The sequence below is a fragment of the Marmota monax genome, unplaced genomic scaffold, assembly GCF_021218885.2.
Source record: "Marmota monax isolate L192 unplaced genomic scaffold, Marmota_monax_Labrador192_F-V1.1 WCK01_AAM20220418_F8-fsc00007, whole genome shotgun sequence".
Classification (NCBI taxonomy): Eukaryota; Metazoa; Chordata; class Mammalia; order Rodentia; family Sciuridae; genus Marmota; species Marmota monax.
The window spans coordinates 10,387,023-10,405,000 of NW_026692781.1; the positions used below are offsets into that span (position 1 = coordinate 10,387,023).

The 17,978-nt window shown below is 41.4% G+C and overlaps 1 pseudogene; it reads left to right on the top strand.

The window, feature by feature from the left end:
* The first annotated feature begins 1,477 nt into the window (after positions 1-1,477).
* Positions 1,478-1,951, top strand: LOC124094449 (rRNA-processing protein FCF1 homolog; annotated as a pseudogene).
* Positions 1,952-17,978: the final 16,027 nt, after the last annotated feature.

Here is a 17,978-nt window from a genome sequence, read left to right on the forward strand (position 1 = left end):
AGCAAATGGGTCAACCTGATAGTTATTAAGTATCTAGAAGAGTGGTAAACATTAGGCATGCTCAGTTAGGCTTTGGGGGTTCTAGAGAAATATTTGGATAGTATGTCACAAGTCCCCCTCACCTAGGACAAAACAAACTGCTGGTATTCTAGGTTGCTAGTAAATATTCTGGACATATAAAGGTCAATTCATTCTTAAATCAAAAATGTTTGCAGATGGTACTTTGTTTTCATTAAAAATGAAATTATTAGCCAGGTGCAATGGCACATGCCTGTAATCCCACTGGCTTGGGAGGCTGAGACAGGAGGATTGCAAATTCAAAGCCAACCTCAGCAATGGTGAGGTGCTAAGCAACCTTGTCTCAAAATAAAACACAAAAAATTGGCTTGGGATGTGGCTCAGTGGTCAAGTGCCCCTGAGTTCAATCCCCAGTACCACCAAAAAAAAAAAAAATATATATATATATATATATATATATATATATATATATATATATATATATAATTTTTATTAAGTCCCAAAGGGGAAAATAGAATATCATAAAAAGTAAGATTCTTTCCTTTAATAAAATGACAAAGAAGAATATGATATTGTTTTTACACATACACACACACACACACAATTTGGTGATATTTTATATATAGAATTATAATGGCTCTTTTTAAATATTTGTATTAAAATTGGAAGATGAGAAGGTTTCACAGTGCTTATGTGCATGGTCTCTCTCTCATCCAGCAAGGAGGTCCACGGAACAGGGTAGAGGAAAGTGTGGCTGCACAGTCGCTAGACCTCTGGAGACCAAGCAAGAAGCAGGTTTGACTTTATTGTGCACTTACCATGTACATATACTTAGGAAGTAGCTAAGCAGATTACAGGCAGCCACCAATGCAATGTCTACTAATTGTCCCTGCAGCGACCAATACAGAAATGGGCCATGGAGCAAGCGCAGGGACTGCAACACATGGCCTCACGCCCAGGGCTATGCCTAAGGGGTAAGCCTGCCGCTCCTGCCTAGACTGAGGGGAGTGGCCTGCCACTCAGACACCCTTAATATATGCCATGTATGCAGTACTCCATGCACTTGTCCCCACACCTATGAACTGGGGGCTGCTCCTCAGTGCCCAAGAAAGAGAGGTGGTGCCTTGAGGTCTTTGGTCATTTCTTCCACCCCTTTCTTCCCTTGCATAGCAACAGGAAAGGTGAGCTCTCTGAAAGTCAGCTTCTTCTTTCACAGAAAGGAAATGAAGTAGTTTTGCTACTTTAGTTGCACACTGGAATCAGCAACCTAACATATTTAAAATCTTTTCACACAGACCACACTCCAGGCCAACTATATCAGAATCTTTGTGGGAGAGACACAGGCCTCAGAACTTTTTAAAATTCCCTAATACTAGGGTGTAACTCCATGGTAGAGCTCCAAAGAAACAAAAATAAAAATCCCCAACACTGCCAAAAGAAACAAGTGTGTGATGTGAGTATGGAGAAACAAAAGAAAGCAAGGACACATGTGACCTTGCAGGGACTGCTTTGTCTTAGAGGCTTAAAGAGAAAGGTAGATTAAAACCTACAAGAAAAGAAAGCCCAGCATGCTAAAGGAAAGAGAAATCTCCCAACACCCTTCCTGCTTATTCTTCCAATATCATGCACAACCGGGTCCACTTTATCACTTATCATTTGACACTAACTTAATCAACTTTTCTGTTCAAGCCAAACTGGACTTAGTCAATGATACACTTGACTGTCTATATGCCAAGTGTATCCTTGTGTAACTGATTGGGTAATGCCCAAAATTGAGAAATTGAGGAAGAAGTGTCTAATGACTCTGAAGATCACCAAGGATCTGAGATTGGAATGATTCCCATGCACTCACAGGCACATGTGCAGATGACTGCTTAGTGCAGAGAGTAACTTGCACAAGTGTTATATCATGGCCATGGTTGATCAGGACTGAAAGATACTTGGAGTATCTTGTATATTTCTAAACCTAGGCACATTGAATGATGCCTAATGATTATGGAGCCCCCTTCAGTTCTAATTCTTATAAGACTAAGTTCTTCCACCTTCCTTTGACCAACTTTCTCCGTTGCCAGTTCATTAAACATGTTATGTAGCCCGAATTATTATTCTGTTCACTCCTTTGTGCTATTATGAACTGAATATAGCTGAATATGCTCTCCCTTTTCTTAAAAGATGAAATCTTACTTAGTTGACCAGGGTGGCCTTGAACTCTGGATCCTACTACTATTTTCCTAACTAGGTGGGATTACAAGTGTGTGCCTGTAATCACACCTGACTATTGATGCTGTTTTAAAAATATTTTCTCTCACTTAAAATTTTGTTGCATCTTGAGGCTGAGGCTGGGTCTGGGGCTCAGCAATAGAGCACTCACCTAGTATGTGCAAGGTCCTGGGTTCTATCCTCAACACCACATAAAAATAAATAAATAAAATAAAGGTATTGTGTCCAACTACAAAAATAAATAAATATTTTTTTAAAAGTTTGTTGCATCTTTTTTATAAATCAGATGCTCTGTTGGTTGCTCCCATTTAAAAAATAAATCCAATACTTTCCAATACAAAGTCAAAGTTGAGAACCACTGAAATGGAGGAGTGAGGCATGGAAAAATCTTTAAAGTCCCCATCCAGCTCTAAAAATTATATAACCTAATACTCCCAAAAGCTACATTTCTTCAATAATATTGATCATATGCTGTGTTCCAGGCACTCTGCTTGACACTAGAAATACCAAGAGAAGTTCAGCATTCTAAATAGTGTGGGGGAGGGGAATAGATCTCATGAAAGTATAGACAGTATGCAACCCCTTCTTTTTATTTTTCAGCGCTGGGGATCAAGCCCAGGACCTTATAATGCTGAGCAAGTGCTCTACCATTGAGCTGTATCCTCAGCCCAGCATTCAGTCCTACTTCAATAGAAGAAATGAAGTGGTTAGTTCTTATAGGTGGGAAAGAAATTCAGAGAATAACTTGAGCCAGATCTTCAAGGATGATTTGCTACTTAATAACAATAAGGCAAGCAGGTTGTGGTAGCACACACCTGGAATCCCAGTAAGGTTGAGGCAAGGATAGCAAGTTTGAGGTCAGCCTCAACAACTTAGAAGTGCCTTCAGCTTAATGAGACGCTGTCTCAAAATTAAATTTAAAAAAAACAAACAACATTTTAAGGGCTGGGGATGTAGCTCAGTTGGGTTCAATCTCCAGTACCATAAATAAATAAATAAATAAAGACAACAGTAGGGCAGAGGTAGTGGAGGATGAGGGAAGGATATCTGCAGAAGTCCAATACCCTGGTGTCTAACACTTACACATCAAGTTGTTGCTATGATTAAATGGGAATCTCCTTTTTGTAACAACTGAACCACTTTCCTGAAACAGCTTTGGTTATGAAGAAGGAAATGCCTCAAAGGCAGTGTGATAATGCAATAAATAACTACTCCCATTTATGAGGTGGTACTATGGGCCACCCTGAGCTAAGCACTGATGTTACAAGTTCAGTGACTTCTGATCACACATGCAAGCTGCTTTGGAATATTCAAAAGTCATGGTGTGGCAGATGATTTGGGCTTTTTCTATGTGATCCTGGCTTAGAGGTAGGATCAATAAGTCACAAAAAGGCAGATTTCAACTGATCTTAGGGAAAATCCAGCAAAATGGCTATACTCTGATGGATTGAATTACTTCTGGACAAAGTAATTCTCCATTTTTTAACATCTTAGTACTTTTCTTTGTAATAGACCCCAGAACCTCACCACGCCAATGTGGCACTTAAAGCTGTACCCAGACTGCTCCTTCCTTCCAGCTGTCAGCTCCTTGGCAGGGTGGCTTCTTGTACCCCACCATTCATCTATGGAGTCAACCAATCCGTGTGCTTTTTTCTCTGAGTACCATGCTTTAACATATATTTTTAATTTCAAATTACAAATAATTTTCTCTCTGGGCACTGCCTCAGTCCCCAACTTATACTTAACATTTTGGGTAATGGCCTGCCATTCATCATCTTAATCAACTTACAGATTTAAACTTACAGTGTATGTTTTGTGTGTTCATCTGTACATAAACACATGTATGTTCTAATACAAATAACTTCCTGTTTCATTATTTTTATATCCTGAACCAGGAGAGAGTAGAAAAGGAAAAGCCTCCAGAGAATTGAAAAGTCTCCATTATACCCTACTTGAAGGAGTCTATAACCCCACAACTTATAGAAATGTTAAAGAGTCTCCAATAGTGGATTGGATGATTGAATTAGATGATCTGTAATTGAGTTCCCAAGTCGAAGAATCTGATTCTCTGATAATTAACTTGAATTGAAATCACCTTTCAAATGGGACTGTTTTCCACATCTGTCCTTCAGTCACAAGTTATAAATCATCTTGTTTGGTCCACCAGGATCAGTGAGTAAAAAAGAATGGAAATTAAAAGACAAATGAAGCCAGGGCTGGGGTTGAGGCTCAGTGGTAGAGTGCTTGCCTAGCATCCATGAGGCACTGGGTTCAATTCTCAGCACCACATACAAATAAATGTCCATCAACAACTAAAAAATATTTAAAAAAAAAAAAAAAGACAAATGAAGCCATTGATTGTTTGTTTGCAGCCAATATACAAAATGAGTAAGACTCCATCCCATGCTCAGAAAGTTCATTGTCCAGTGGGGGACATCATTTCCCAACAATGTGGCAAAATGATAAAAGAAGGTATGTCCGGTGTGTCATGAGACCCACAGAAGGGACACCCAGCCTATATGGGGTGGGTTTAGAATGTAGGATTTGAAATTTATCTGGAGAAAATGATTACTGTGATGGCTCTTAAAATAATAGCATTTACACTGATATGGACAGGGAGATATGAGACATCAGAACAGTGTTGTGTGTGGAAAGGGAAATTTTACTTTAGAACAGAAAATCAAGGCCAGCCTGGCTATAGACGTTCTTGTTAAAATCTACTGAAAGATAGGACTAGAGAGGTAACTCAGTGGTAGAGCACTTGCCTGGCAAGAATGAGACCCTGGATTTGATCCCTAGCACTGCAAAGAAATAATCAACAAAAATCTAATTAAAGACATATGTTATTTAAAGACATATGATATGTCTTGAGTAAACATCTAGAAGTGGCATGTCTGAGTCATAAGTACATGTTGACATTATAAAACAACTGCCAAATACATTCTTGAGGTTGCATACATGCATCAAAACTCATCCCAGCTGGATGTACTGGTACACACCTATAATCCCAACAACTCAGGAGACTGAGGCAGGAGGATAGCAAATTTGAGGGCAGCCTCAGCAACTTAGCAAGACCCTGCACAATAAAAATTAAAATGAAAAGGACTGGGGATGTAGCTCATTGATAAAGTACGCTTTGGTACAATCCCCAGTACCAAAACCAAAACAAAAAAATTTATTCTACTGTACACTTAAAATATGTGTATTTTATTGTAGATAAATTTGTCTCAATGAAATTAATTTTAAAACAAGAGGAAAAAAACTGCCAAATAGCTTTCCAAAGCAGTATATGATTATATATGCCCATCAGAAATATATAAAATTTGCAATGCCTTCATTTCTTCTCAATGTAAGTATTGTCAATCCTTTTCATTTTAGCCTCATGAGTAGTGAAACAAACACAATATATATTTTGGTATATGCTTAAACTTGGGAACATTATATTATTATGGAAAATTCCAAACATTTACTAATGAATTAGATGAACCCATCACCCAGCTTTGCTAGTTATCAACCAATACCAATCTGGTTTCATCTCTAAACCCATCTATTCTTTCCTCCCATATTTTGAAGAAAATCATAGGAATCATATTATTCCATCAATACATACTTTAGTACATATCTCTAAAATGCAAGGACTTTTTAAGAATCTAAAATCCAACACATTTAAAGAAAAAAATAAAATTATCTTAATACCAGTAAATATTCATTCAATGTGCAAATTTCCAATAATTTCAATAATATCTTGAAATTATCTCCAATAATTTCAATATCTTTTTGTGCAATGTTCACTCAAGTCAGAATCCAAATTAGTTACATATTGCAATTAGTTGACTTGTATCTTTTATTTCAAAGGTATCCCCTCCTCTTTTATTCTTTGTAATGTCTTTGTTAAATCAATTTGATTGTTTGTACCTAAAGTTTCCCATAGATTGGATTTTGCAGATACATTATTTAAAACATTCCCTTGTTTTCTGTATGTTCTGTAAATTATTATTTGAATCTATAGTTTAATCATGTTGAAGCTCAAATTTTTTGGCAAAACAACCGGATTCCTGGTATCAAATTCTTCTATGAGGAGGCATATAGTGTCAGCTATCTCTTTTCTGTTGGCACTGTTGATGCTCAATATCTAGATCATTAATCGGTTTGAAAAAGTGGTGATGTTTCACCTATATTCTGTATGAATTTATGTGTTAGGATACTTCTACAAAGAGAAACTCTCCCTACTAATTGATTATTCCATGGTATAGTTCATGTGAAGGCACAAGAGCAAAGTAAGTAATTAACAGAATGAAAAGGCGATCTGCAGAGTGGAATAAAATATTTCCAAACCACATACCTGATGAAAGGTTAATTCCCAAAATATGGATAAAATTTCTGCAACTCAGGATCAAAAAAAAATGTTTATAATGACAAAAGGCTTGAACAAATAGTCTTTAAAGAAGACATATAAAGCCAGGCAAAGTGGTGCACACCTGTAATCCTCAGTAGCTGGGGAGGCTGAGGAAGGAGGATTGTAAATTCAAAACCAGCCTCAGCGATTTAGTGATGTCCTACCCTGTTTTAAAATTTAAAAAAAAAAATCAGGGGTTGGGGGGTGGTGGTGGAAGGATGTTGAACTGTGGCCAAGCACCCCTGGGTTCAATCCCTGGTACCAAAAATATACAAACAAAAAACACAACAACAAAAAGGAAGATATGTGAATGACCAACATGTCCATGAAAAGAGGCTTACCATCATTAAGATGCAAATCAACTTCATAGATATTATACTTGTGAGGAGGGTTTTTTTAAAAAGATAGTGTTGGGGAGATTGTGGAGAAATTGGAACCCTGGTACAGTCCGTAGGAATGTAAAATGGTTCAGCAGCTATGGGAAACAGTATGGATATTCACACACAAAAAAATTAAAAATAGCAGGAGTCGAATACAATGGTGCACACCTATAATCCCACAGACTTGGGAGCCTGAGGCCAGAGGATAGCAAATTTGAGGCCAACTTCAGCAACATAGAGAGAACTTGTCTCAAAATAAAAAAGGACAGGGGATGTAGCTCAGAGGTGAAACACCCCTGGGTTCAATCCCCTGTACCAAAAAAAAAAAAAAAAAAGGATCAGAAGTTTAAGGCCAACCTCAGCAACTTAGCAAGATACTTTCTCAAAAAAGAAAAGAAAAAAAGGATTGGTGTTGTACTTCAGGAATAAAGAGTCCTTGGATCAATCCCCAGTATAGATAAATAAATAAATTTTTAAAATAAAAATATTGAGATAGGGGTTCACTAAATTGCTGATGTTGGCCTCTAAATTGAGATCCCCTGCTTCAGCCTCCTGTGTCACTAGGATTATAAGTATATAGTACTGTGCCTGGCTTAAAGTCAAATCTTCATGCCTACTATCAGACAAGCTATCCCATCTGGCATTTAGATCCCATCTTCTGGGAAACAATCTGACATGTTGGGGAACTTGTATTTTAAACTAAGAGATATACAAAGCAATTAATTAAAACTATCCTATCAATGAAATGTATACTACATTAAGGCCAAATTACCTTCAGTCTAGCATGTTTTTATATTATGCTCTATATTTTTATGTGAATATTTGTCAAGGTGTATGTTATAGTGCCCAGAGCACTTGTTCCCTGAACTAAAAAAGAGTAAGGCCAAAATAGAACCAACACATAGGTGAGTAGGAGGATAAAATAGAAATGACTATGGAAACTACTAAGGGAAATAAGAAAACCAGAGCTTAAAGCAAGCCATAAACCACAGCTTTCTAATTCTGAGATGATAGTAGAGAACATCTGTTTACCAGTAAATTGCACTGCCATTTACATGAGACAGTACATTTAATGGCCAAAGCATTAAGATCACTGAGGGGTGACATGTTTTGTTTGTAGTAATGTGTGACTGCACAGCCTTTTCAGCCAGCACTCATGTCCAACATGAGTAGCCCTGTGAGCTCCCTCCCACTGCCTCAAGTTTTCCCTGTTGAAGCCTGTGCCTAATAAACAAAACAAAGCTACTGTGGAGAGTCTGTCCATCTGTGTTATCTGTTCCAGGACAGCAGAGCAAGTGGAAGACTCTCCTTACAGATATTTAACACTGAGGAGCCATGGGGTCTAAAATCATGAAAATAATAGCCAAATGACTTTGAGTTTGTATGGTTATTTCAGTCATCATGTAAAAGAGATGAAACTAGAGAGAACTGTCCTAATACACCTTGACTAATAAATTGTCAGTGTTTAAACAATAACCACATTATAAAATGGAAATTAGCTGTTAGGATCAAGTCATGTATTCTTGAAAATTTAGAAAGCACAACCCAAAGAATAACCGAATAGATTTTATAAAATTGATTATAAGGTGATAGGTTCTATTTTCTTGCACAAGTTGGGGATTTTATATAAAGAAGAAAGAAAGAAAAATACTTATATCTTATTTTGAATGGAAACTAAATAAAAAATAGTTCAGTGGCTTGATTAATTCTAAAAACCTCACACAAAACACTAAACAAACTGGAAATTTGCATGTATATGCAAACAGATACACATATATGTGGAACAGAGACATTAGAATGTTAAAATGTATTTCTAAAGTGGGAAGAAAATCCAGAACCATTTTTCTCATTTTCAACTAAAGTTGGTTCTGGATTTTCTTCCCACTTTAGAAATACATTTTAACATATGTGAAGTAACTTTGCAGTTATAACATGCTTACATCAGAGACCAGGGATTGAACTCAGGTGTACTCAACCACTGAGCCACATCCCCAGCCTATTTTGTATTTTATTTAGAGACAGGGTCTCACTGAATTGCTTAGCATCTTGCTGTTGCTGAGGCTGGCTTTGAACACGAGAGCCTCCTGCCTCAGCCTCCCAAGCTGCTGAGATTATAGGTGTGCACACCCCATTATAACAGGCTTTTGACCATGTTTTATCAGCAGCCCTCCTCTAATACATGACAGGATACATTTCTGAGGCTGGCTTTAAACTTGTGATCTTCCTGCCTCAGGAATAGTTGGGATATCTTTCTGAATAGCTGGGATAACAGGTGTGCACCAATGCATTCAGCTTAACATGTATTATTTCCTTCAACTTTCACAAAGATCCTTTCAAGGAGGCATTATTATCATCATCCTCATTTTACGGATGAGGAAAGAATAAGAGAAATTAGTGGATTTGCTCTTATAAAGCTTCAGAGACCAGAAGACGGCTTCTAAGACCTCATTATTTTTCGCAGGCCAAATGTAAAGAGAAATTTGTTCATTGCTTTTCTTTGCCCTCTGGAAAACATTTCTGAAAGGTGAAGATGGATACTGCTGCCTCAATTAAAAAGAAAACACACACACACACACACACACACACACAAGGGGCAATAAGATGCAAACCCAGGAGCTTGGGTTATGGAAGTGAAAAGGAATTTTCAGTTGCAGCCTTCCTGTTATTAAATTTTTATTTAATTGTATAAATTATGGGATAAAGTGTGAAAATATAAGTATATCAGGGTTAGTGATCAAATCAGGGGAGTTAATATTTTCATCTCTTTAAACATTTTTAAATTTTTATTAACATAAAATTATACATATTTATAAAGTACAGTGTGATATTTCAACACATATATATAATATACAATATGTACTAGAGTTGGGGTTAACCAGCTCAGTGGTAGAATCCCTTGCTAGTATGCAAGATATCTGGGTTTCCCAGGACAGTAAAAAACATACACACATATATAATATATAAAAATTATAATATATATTATGTAATATTACATATAATTTATACACACACACACAGAGAATATGCACTGATCAAATCAGGGTAATTGATCTCCTGATTTTTATGTTTGAATTCCTCTTTTCTAGTTATTCACAAAATATATAAAAGGTTATTGTGAACTATAGTGACTTCCTTTCTGACATTTTTAAGTATCCTTCTCTGCCAGGAATCACTCACTCTATAATGCTTCATATTGCGAATTCTGAGTTCAAGGCATCTCATGCTGACTGCATGTGTGAATGTAGGAGAGAAATGAGTTTAGATTTGCCCTGATGTGTGCATAAAGGGTGACAGTATTTACAGAGGAAATGCTTTCTGTGGAGCACTGTTCTCTGTTACATAACTCATGAAATGCTTACCACGCATATTTGAGGCATGACAATATCCACATTATTCAGAGAACACTGAGGTACAGAAGGGTTGAGCAACTTGTCTGAGATCTCACAGCAAATAAACATCTTAGGTGTAGCTGGGGGCTGCAGACTTGGTCAAGAGTACGCCCAGGGTCACCCTCACTAGACAGCCTCCATCACCATTGTCAAGGCCACCCTACATCACTACAGAACTTCTTAATGTTGGCCTGGACTTGGGAGTGCACATCCCAGGAGAAACTCGCCTCAGGACCTGAACTTTGATTTCCAAATCCTTGTTTATTGATGAATTTCCAAAAAGTAGCTAGACACAAAATCTGGGCATCGAGGGCATCCTAACCTCTTCCAACCCTTGAACCAGAATGCGTGTGGGCACTTCTGCTCTCTATAGCAACCATCAGGGAAGCAGACACTTCAAAGGCTTACAATTGTTCAAGAACTCTCGGATGCTTCCTTGGCTGCTTTTCTAGTGAAGCTTTTCTAGTCACTGGTTCCTGCTCCCAGAAACCAGGCCTGCGGTTGCTCGGTTGCTGGTGCTACTGGCCCTGCGCTCCTTGCCAGCTATGTCTAGGTGATCTAGCCTTGTCCAACAGGTTGCCTGGCTAAGACTCTGCTTCTCCAATTCTCACTACACAAATGATCCAACATGTTGGCTGAAAAAAGCTCCAAGGCCCAAAGTCTGGGGAGTCCAGGGCTTCTCCCAACACCTTGACATTCCCTGGTAACTATAAGCTCCTTTAGCTTCCTTTTCTTCAAAGAATAGGGGAGATGGAACTGAAGGTGGCCATGGGTCTAGGAGTGCCATAGGACCAAAAACCAATGTTTCATTTCCTTTCCTTTCTTGAAAGAGAAAAGAGGAAGAAGAGGAGAGGGGAGGAGGAGGAGAGGGAAGGAAGAGGAGAGGGGAAGAGGAAGAGAGTCGAGGAGGAGGAGGAGAGGGGAGGAGGAGAGGAGAGGAGGAGGAGAGTGGAGGGGAGGAGGAGGAGAGGAGGAGAAGGAGGTGGAGAAGGAGAAGAAGAAAAAGGAGAGGAAAAACAACACTTCTGGCCTCATAAGGCCACTAATGCCAGGACCAAGTAGTGCCAGTCTGGAAATCTGTAGAGACCAGCAGGAGTAGTCCTTCTCGGCGCCAGGTGCACTTTGCTTGGGCCCACGGTTTTGTGTCCCTTCAGGGCCTGCGAGGCAATTGCCTGGACGTGTTGAGGCACCTGGCAGGACTCTGCGCAGTGCTAGGCGCATGGCTGGCCGCTGCTACCGCCTTACGGTGCACAGCTCTGCGATGCGCGGGATTTCCACGTGGTTACCCGCGTCTGCCAGCGGGGAAATGAATGGTTGTCTGGGGACTCTCAGCAGGACAGCTCACCACTTTTAGGGATTAGTCCTTGAAGGACTAGGTCTCTGTTCCTTCCCCATCCGCCAGCTGCCCTTGTAGCCCCGGTAACACACCAGCCTCTGTAGGGAAAGTGCAGATTTGCGTGGCGAGTGGAGCACACACGTCAGGAGTGCGACAATTACACCACGAGGCGGCCAGGACTCCAAGATCGCAAGTGATCATCCTTGTTTCTCAGTTTTGAAAGTGTGGAAGTTTCCATACACAAATTTATGCGGGTTCGGTCTTTACACTGAACTGCCAAATACCTACTAAGAGGACATTAGCAAGTGAAACTTGATTGTTTTTTAAAGCTGGCCAGGAGCAAATTTGTTGGGAGGCTTTCAAAAGCCGCCTAAGGATAGGCTTAGTGACACTGGCCTGTAATCTTAATGACTCCGGAGGCTGAGGCAGAAGGATCACATGATAGAGGCCATCCTGGGCAACTTAGCCAGATCCTGTCTCAAAATAAAATAAAATAAAATGGACTGGGACTGTAGATCAGTGGCATAGAATTTCTGGGTTCAATCCCCAATCCAGTGGTGGAGTGCTTGCTAACATGTTGGAGGCATTGGGTTTGATTCCCAGCACCACATAATAAATATCTAAATAAATAAATAAAGCCATGGTGTCCATTACAACCAAAAATATTTTTTAAATAAATAAATAAAAATCAGAAGGTGACTTTTCTGTGCAGGCTTAATCCTGCACTCCCTGCACTGACTAGAGCAGCCAGTGTCCCCAGCCTCCCAGGACCAGCCCCTCTCTCCATCAGCAACTCCCCATTCCCCACTGGTCTGAGGAACCAGCATCTGGCATTCCCCAAATCAGGTGCTTTAGGGGTGTGTTTCTGTGGGTCCCCCAAGAGGCTTACCTGGCCAAACTGAGGGAGCAGCACTGTTTCTAGCCACTGCAGTTGCCTCCCCTCCCCATCCTCAAACCCCCCAGAACTTCTTGCTTTTTTGTTTTGTTTTGTTTTTTGCTTTTATTTTTCAAAGCATTGCAAATATTTTTTTATATATGACAGCAGAATGCATTACAATTCTTATTACACATATAGAGCACAATTTTTCATATCTTGGGTTGTATACAAATTATATTCACACCAATTCGTGACTTCATACATGTACTTTGGATAATAATGATCATCACATTCCACCATCATTTCTGACCCCATTCCACCTCCCTTCCCCTCCAACCCCTCCAACCCCTCTACCCTATCTAGAGTTCATCTATTCCTCCCATGCTCCCTCTCCCTAGCCCACTATGAATCAGCCCTCTTATATCAAAGAAAACATTGGGCATTTGGTTATTTGGGATTGGCTAACTTTGCTTAGCATTATCTTCTCTAACTCTATCCATTTACCTTCAAATGGCCATGATTTTATTCTCTTTTATTGCTGAGTAATATTCCATTGTGTATATATACCAATTTTTTAAAATCCATTCATCTATTGAACCTCTTCCTTTAACAACAGTATCACTCTGCTTGATGCCAGGACCATTTGATGGGCAGTTGTGGCAACCCAAAGCCCCTATTGCTGGCATGTAGAGACCGTATACTGAGCTTCCTTGAACTGTCACTAAGCAAGGCCCCAGTCTACACCTTGAATTTCAAAAGGGACAACTAGACTCAGACAGGAAACAGAATAAGAGGCTTATGCCTGCCCAGAGGGCTTTCTGCAATACTCTTGGGAACAATAACTACAATGACTATTGGTTCAAACATTTTTAAAAGGTTTTATTATCTCCTGTAAGCCTTACAGCACAATGAAAGAGTTTCTACTTTTTTAAAATTTTCTTTAGTTGTAGTCAGACACGTTACCTTTATTTAATTAATTTATTTATTTTTATGTGGTGCCAAGGATCGAACCCAGCGCCTTGCAAGGGCTAGGGTAGTGCTCTACCGCTGAGTCACAATCCCAGTCCAAGAGTTTCTGTTTTTATACCCATTTTACAGATAAGAAAACCTAAATGCAGAAAGGAGAAAATACCAAATATCTGAGCCTCAGCCAGAAAGATCCCAAGATCTCCTGCTTTAACTTTGGAGGGTGACAGACACATGAAGTTTGTTGGCAAGGGAAGCAGAATGAGCCCTGCAGGGTTCAGCTGGATTCCTTGGTCCTTCCTGTATTCAAAGTCAGAGGATTTCCGGGGTCCCTGTTTGAGAGCTGAGAGGCAGGTGGCGAGGATTAGGATGAGGATTTTTTAAAAACAGGTTCTCACTAAGTTGCCTAAATTTGCCTCAAACTTGCAGTTCTACTTCCTCAACCTCCAGAGTAGCTGGAGTTACAAGCAGGTGCCACCATGCCTCCTAGTAGGTTGAGAATCTTGAGCCTGGGAACAGACTCATCTCTTCAGAATTCTAATCTTGGCTCTTAATGTTTTAGCTGTGGGACCTTAGGCAACTTACTTAACCACTCTTAACTTCTATTTTCTCAGCTATAAAATTGGAATGATAGCGCACAAGGCAGATAGGCAACTCTTAACATCATTGTGAGGATTAAATGACGAGAACTTACTTTTTCATGTTTTTCCCCCCTCTCCATTTTTCCCTGTCTAATATAGTGCTCTGGACTTACTGAATGCTCAAGATGAAGTATTTTCCTTCCTTTTTGCTTCTTTGGAAGCAGCACAAGCTGCACATAGCACTCCCCACCTTGTCCTATCCTTAGCCTGACTCAGGGAAAGCACCAGAGGAGCAGACAATCTGCATCTTCAGTCTTGGACCAAGAAAAATTCCGGCAGACTGGCCTCAGCCCCAAGGACCCAGGACTTGGAAAGCAGTGAGAAGGGAATTAAGAGGGTAGTGAAGGGGAGAGGTGGGGAGGGGGGAGGGTGGATGATGGGAAAGGCAGCGGAGCACAACAGACACTAGTATGGCAATTTGTAAATCAATGGATGTGTAACTGATGTGAATCTGCAATCTGTGTATGGGGTGAAGGTGGGAGTTCATAACCCACTAGAATCAAAGTGTGGAATATGATATGTCAAGAAATTTGTAATGTTTTGAACAACCCACAATAAAAAATAAAAAAAAAAAAAAAAAAAAAAAAAAAAAAGAGGGTAGTGAAACAAGGGAACAAGGCCCAACAGCAGACTCACACATCCTTCCTACTGATGGAAAGAAGACCCAGACCTCATTCTAATACCAGGCCCTAGCGTGAACACAATCTTCCCCAAAATCCCTTGAAGTAAAGCTATTAATATCCCCCCTTTTTTATGGATGAGGAAACAGCCACAGAAAGGACAAGTAACTTGAATGTGGTCACACCACAAATGAGCAGCAGAGCAGAGATCCAAACCGGGAAACTTCACTCTCTCTTTGGGAGAGTACCTGTAGAAGATGTTCTCTTCAAAGAGAGGAGGAGCCAATTAGAGCCCACGTCTGCAAGATCTCCACAGGGCTCCCTAAAGTTCAGAGACTTTCAAAACAAGACCCTGAATGCCTGAGCTTGCCCATCTCTTTCCACTCCCACCTTCCATATAACCTGAAGCCCACTGCCTGGGAGGTCACATTTTCAGACTCCATTCCAGACTTATCCCTTGGGCCTAGATCTTGAGCTAGTCACCTTATACACCCCTCAAAGCCATGAGTCTTGATGCCCCTTAGTCTGAAACTGTCTCCAAACATATCTTACCTTGGTTCCCCACCCCCAACATCTGGACTGCCTCCACTATCAATCTGTCACAGGCACTATTCTGTCATAGTCATTGGGGGCCTTTTGGAGTCCAGGTCCTTCCACTTTGCACTTAAAGATCTGGTTGAATTCTAGTAAGATAAGGATTAAGGATAAAGAGAGAGAAATACTGAATCTTAAAGGAAACACCCACAAGCCATTGAGATGTGACAGCATAGTTGTAAATCTTGAGCAACATGCCCTTGACCCATGCCCTTGTAAAATGAAGGAAATATGCTAGAAAGCACAGGGAATGCTGGCACAAAATTGTGAAACTTCACTCTGGATCCACCTCCACTCCAGCCCCTGATACAGCCCTTCTATAAACAGTGGACCCCCAGCCCAAGTCAGGGCTGCTTCTCATTATCCTGTATTCTCCCTTGAAGGTGTATCTACCTTTCTTTAAAAGTTTCTATGCCTTTGTCTGGCTCATGCTGAAATTATTTGCCAACACATGTGCTAAGATCCCCACTGGTCTTGAGTTGAGTTCCCCCTCTCCTCTGGGAATTCTTCAAATCCTTCTCCAGAAACATCTCTTCTCTAGTGACCCTAGGAAACATCTACCCTGCCCCATCTTTTCTTCTCTGGTGACCCAGTGGGAACAGAGGAACATGTGTCATCTAAGGGTCATTTCTTTTGCATTTATTTTGGATTTTGTTTCTTGGTGGATCTGGAGGCTGCAGAGTTCTGGGCTCCAGACAGTTTATGTGAAAACCTGGCCCAGGAGAATACCCATAGCCCCCAAGTCCTTGTTTACCCCCCTTCTAATACTGATCATCATCCAAGACCCCTCACAACCAAACACTGAGCAGGGTCACTGCTTGGGGAGTGCTCTCTAGCTTGCCCCTTATCACTAAAAGGTGGGGCAGGTATTTTCTGGCCAAGGCTTTTCTCCTGCCAATGAAACCTCCTATAAGCAGCCCTGGGTTCTTCAGAAATCTTTGGCCCCTCCTCTGTATTGAGACTCTATTTTGTTCAGGATTCTGGAGATCCCCAGCTAAAACCCAGTGCTTACCCTTTCCCACCACCAATGTTCAACCAGCATAAGACCAGTGTCTGAGAGAGAGCAGAGAGCAGGAAGAAATCAATACTACTGGAGTGGTGACCCCAAGAGGGAATGGGAGTTGGGGGGCAAGAGAAGCTGTTGGGGGTGTTCTTGCAGAACTTTGGACCTTGAATACACCTGGTTCTCAACACAGCCTAGTAGCCAGAGAGACAGAAGGCTGGGTTAGAAGATTGCCTGAGCCCTTTCCAATCTTACAAGTATGAGCTGGTCACATCACATACCCCTTGGAGCCTCTTGCATTTTGGCAAGAGAGGATCTATAGATGGACACGTTGAGAGGTGGCCAAACTGCAGTAGGACAGGCATTGCCAGCCCTTCATCATTCTTGGACATCTGAGTGGGGGAAAATCAACTTTACAAAGTGTAGCAATCCCCTGCCCACCCCCAGAAGACATGGGACAGTCAGAAGGGGTGAGAAGTACTGGGCAGATGGAGGAGGTGGGAAGTAGATTGTGCAGGTGAAGGCCCTGACCAACAATCATTGTGGAGACACGCCTTGGAGCTCTCCCTCCTCCGCCCCCCGCCATTCGCATCTTCTGGTTTCTTTCCTCCCCCTAGCCCTATTGGAAACCGCAAGAAATATGCATCTTCTGGTTGGAGAGGGCGGCAACCGGCAGCTTCCAAGCTGGAGGCTTGGTTCCCCGTGTCTGAGCGGGAGGGGCAGGGAGACCAGGCTGTGAGTCCCCCTGCAAGCGTCTCTGGAGACCCGTGCTCTTTCGGAGCGTGGATATCAGAGGTCTTCCCAGAATTCCACATTACCCCTGACTCCGCTGTGCCAGGGAGACTCAGCACCGCGGTAGCAAAAACTCCTTGCCTTTGGTGAGGAATGAGAGCTCGGCGGGGGAATGTCGTGGTGGTTATCTCGGGGTTGCAGAGCCCTTGGACCCGAGGATCAAACTAGAGTTGAACCTGAGATAGCAGAAGTGTGAGACAGCATGGGTTTGAAGCGGCCGGGGCACTCAGGCAGCCTTTCACGAAGCTTACCCACCCAAAGGGAATAAAGGCCAGCCTTGGAGAGGCCCCCAAATGGGGTCCTGCAAGGGAATAAGCCACTACAACCCTGACAGCCTCTGCATCTCTAACTGCAGCCACCTGAATCGCTGCGTTCTGCCAGCCCGGGTGGCGGAATAGTTCCGGAACCCGACCAGGTTGCTTCCTGTTTTGTCGACGCGGTGGCACATCTGCCCCCAGGGGTGCAGATTTACCCCGCCCCCACCCACCCGCCACACACGTGGAGCTAAGGTGTCACCTGCGCACTTCCCCTTTTTGTGGTGGAGCCTTTTAGAGCAGCTTAGACGAGCGCTGAGAGCACGAACTCGAGTCTGGGCAGCGCAATATTGTGAACTCCGATTCTGTACTTCGCAAAACAGTTCCTTCCGCAGCCACTATACCCCTCTGTGAAACGGAGATAATCATAGAAACCAACTCCCAAGAATGTGGTTTGAATTGAATGAGCTAATAGCTGTGCTTTTAAAGGAT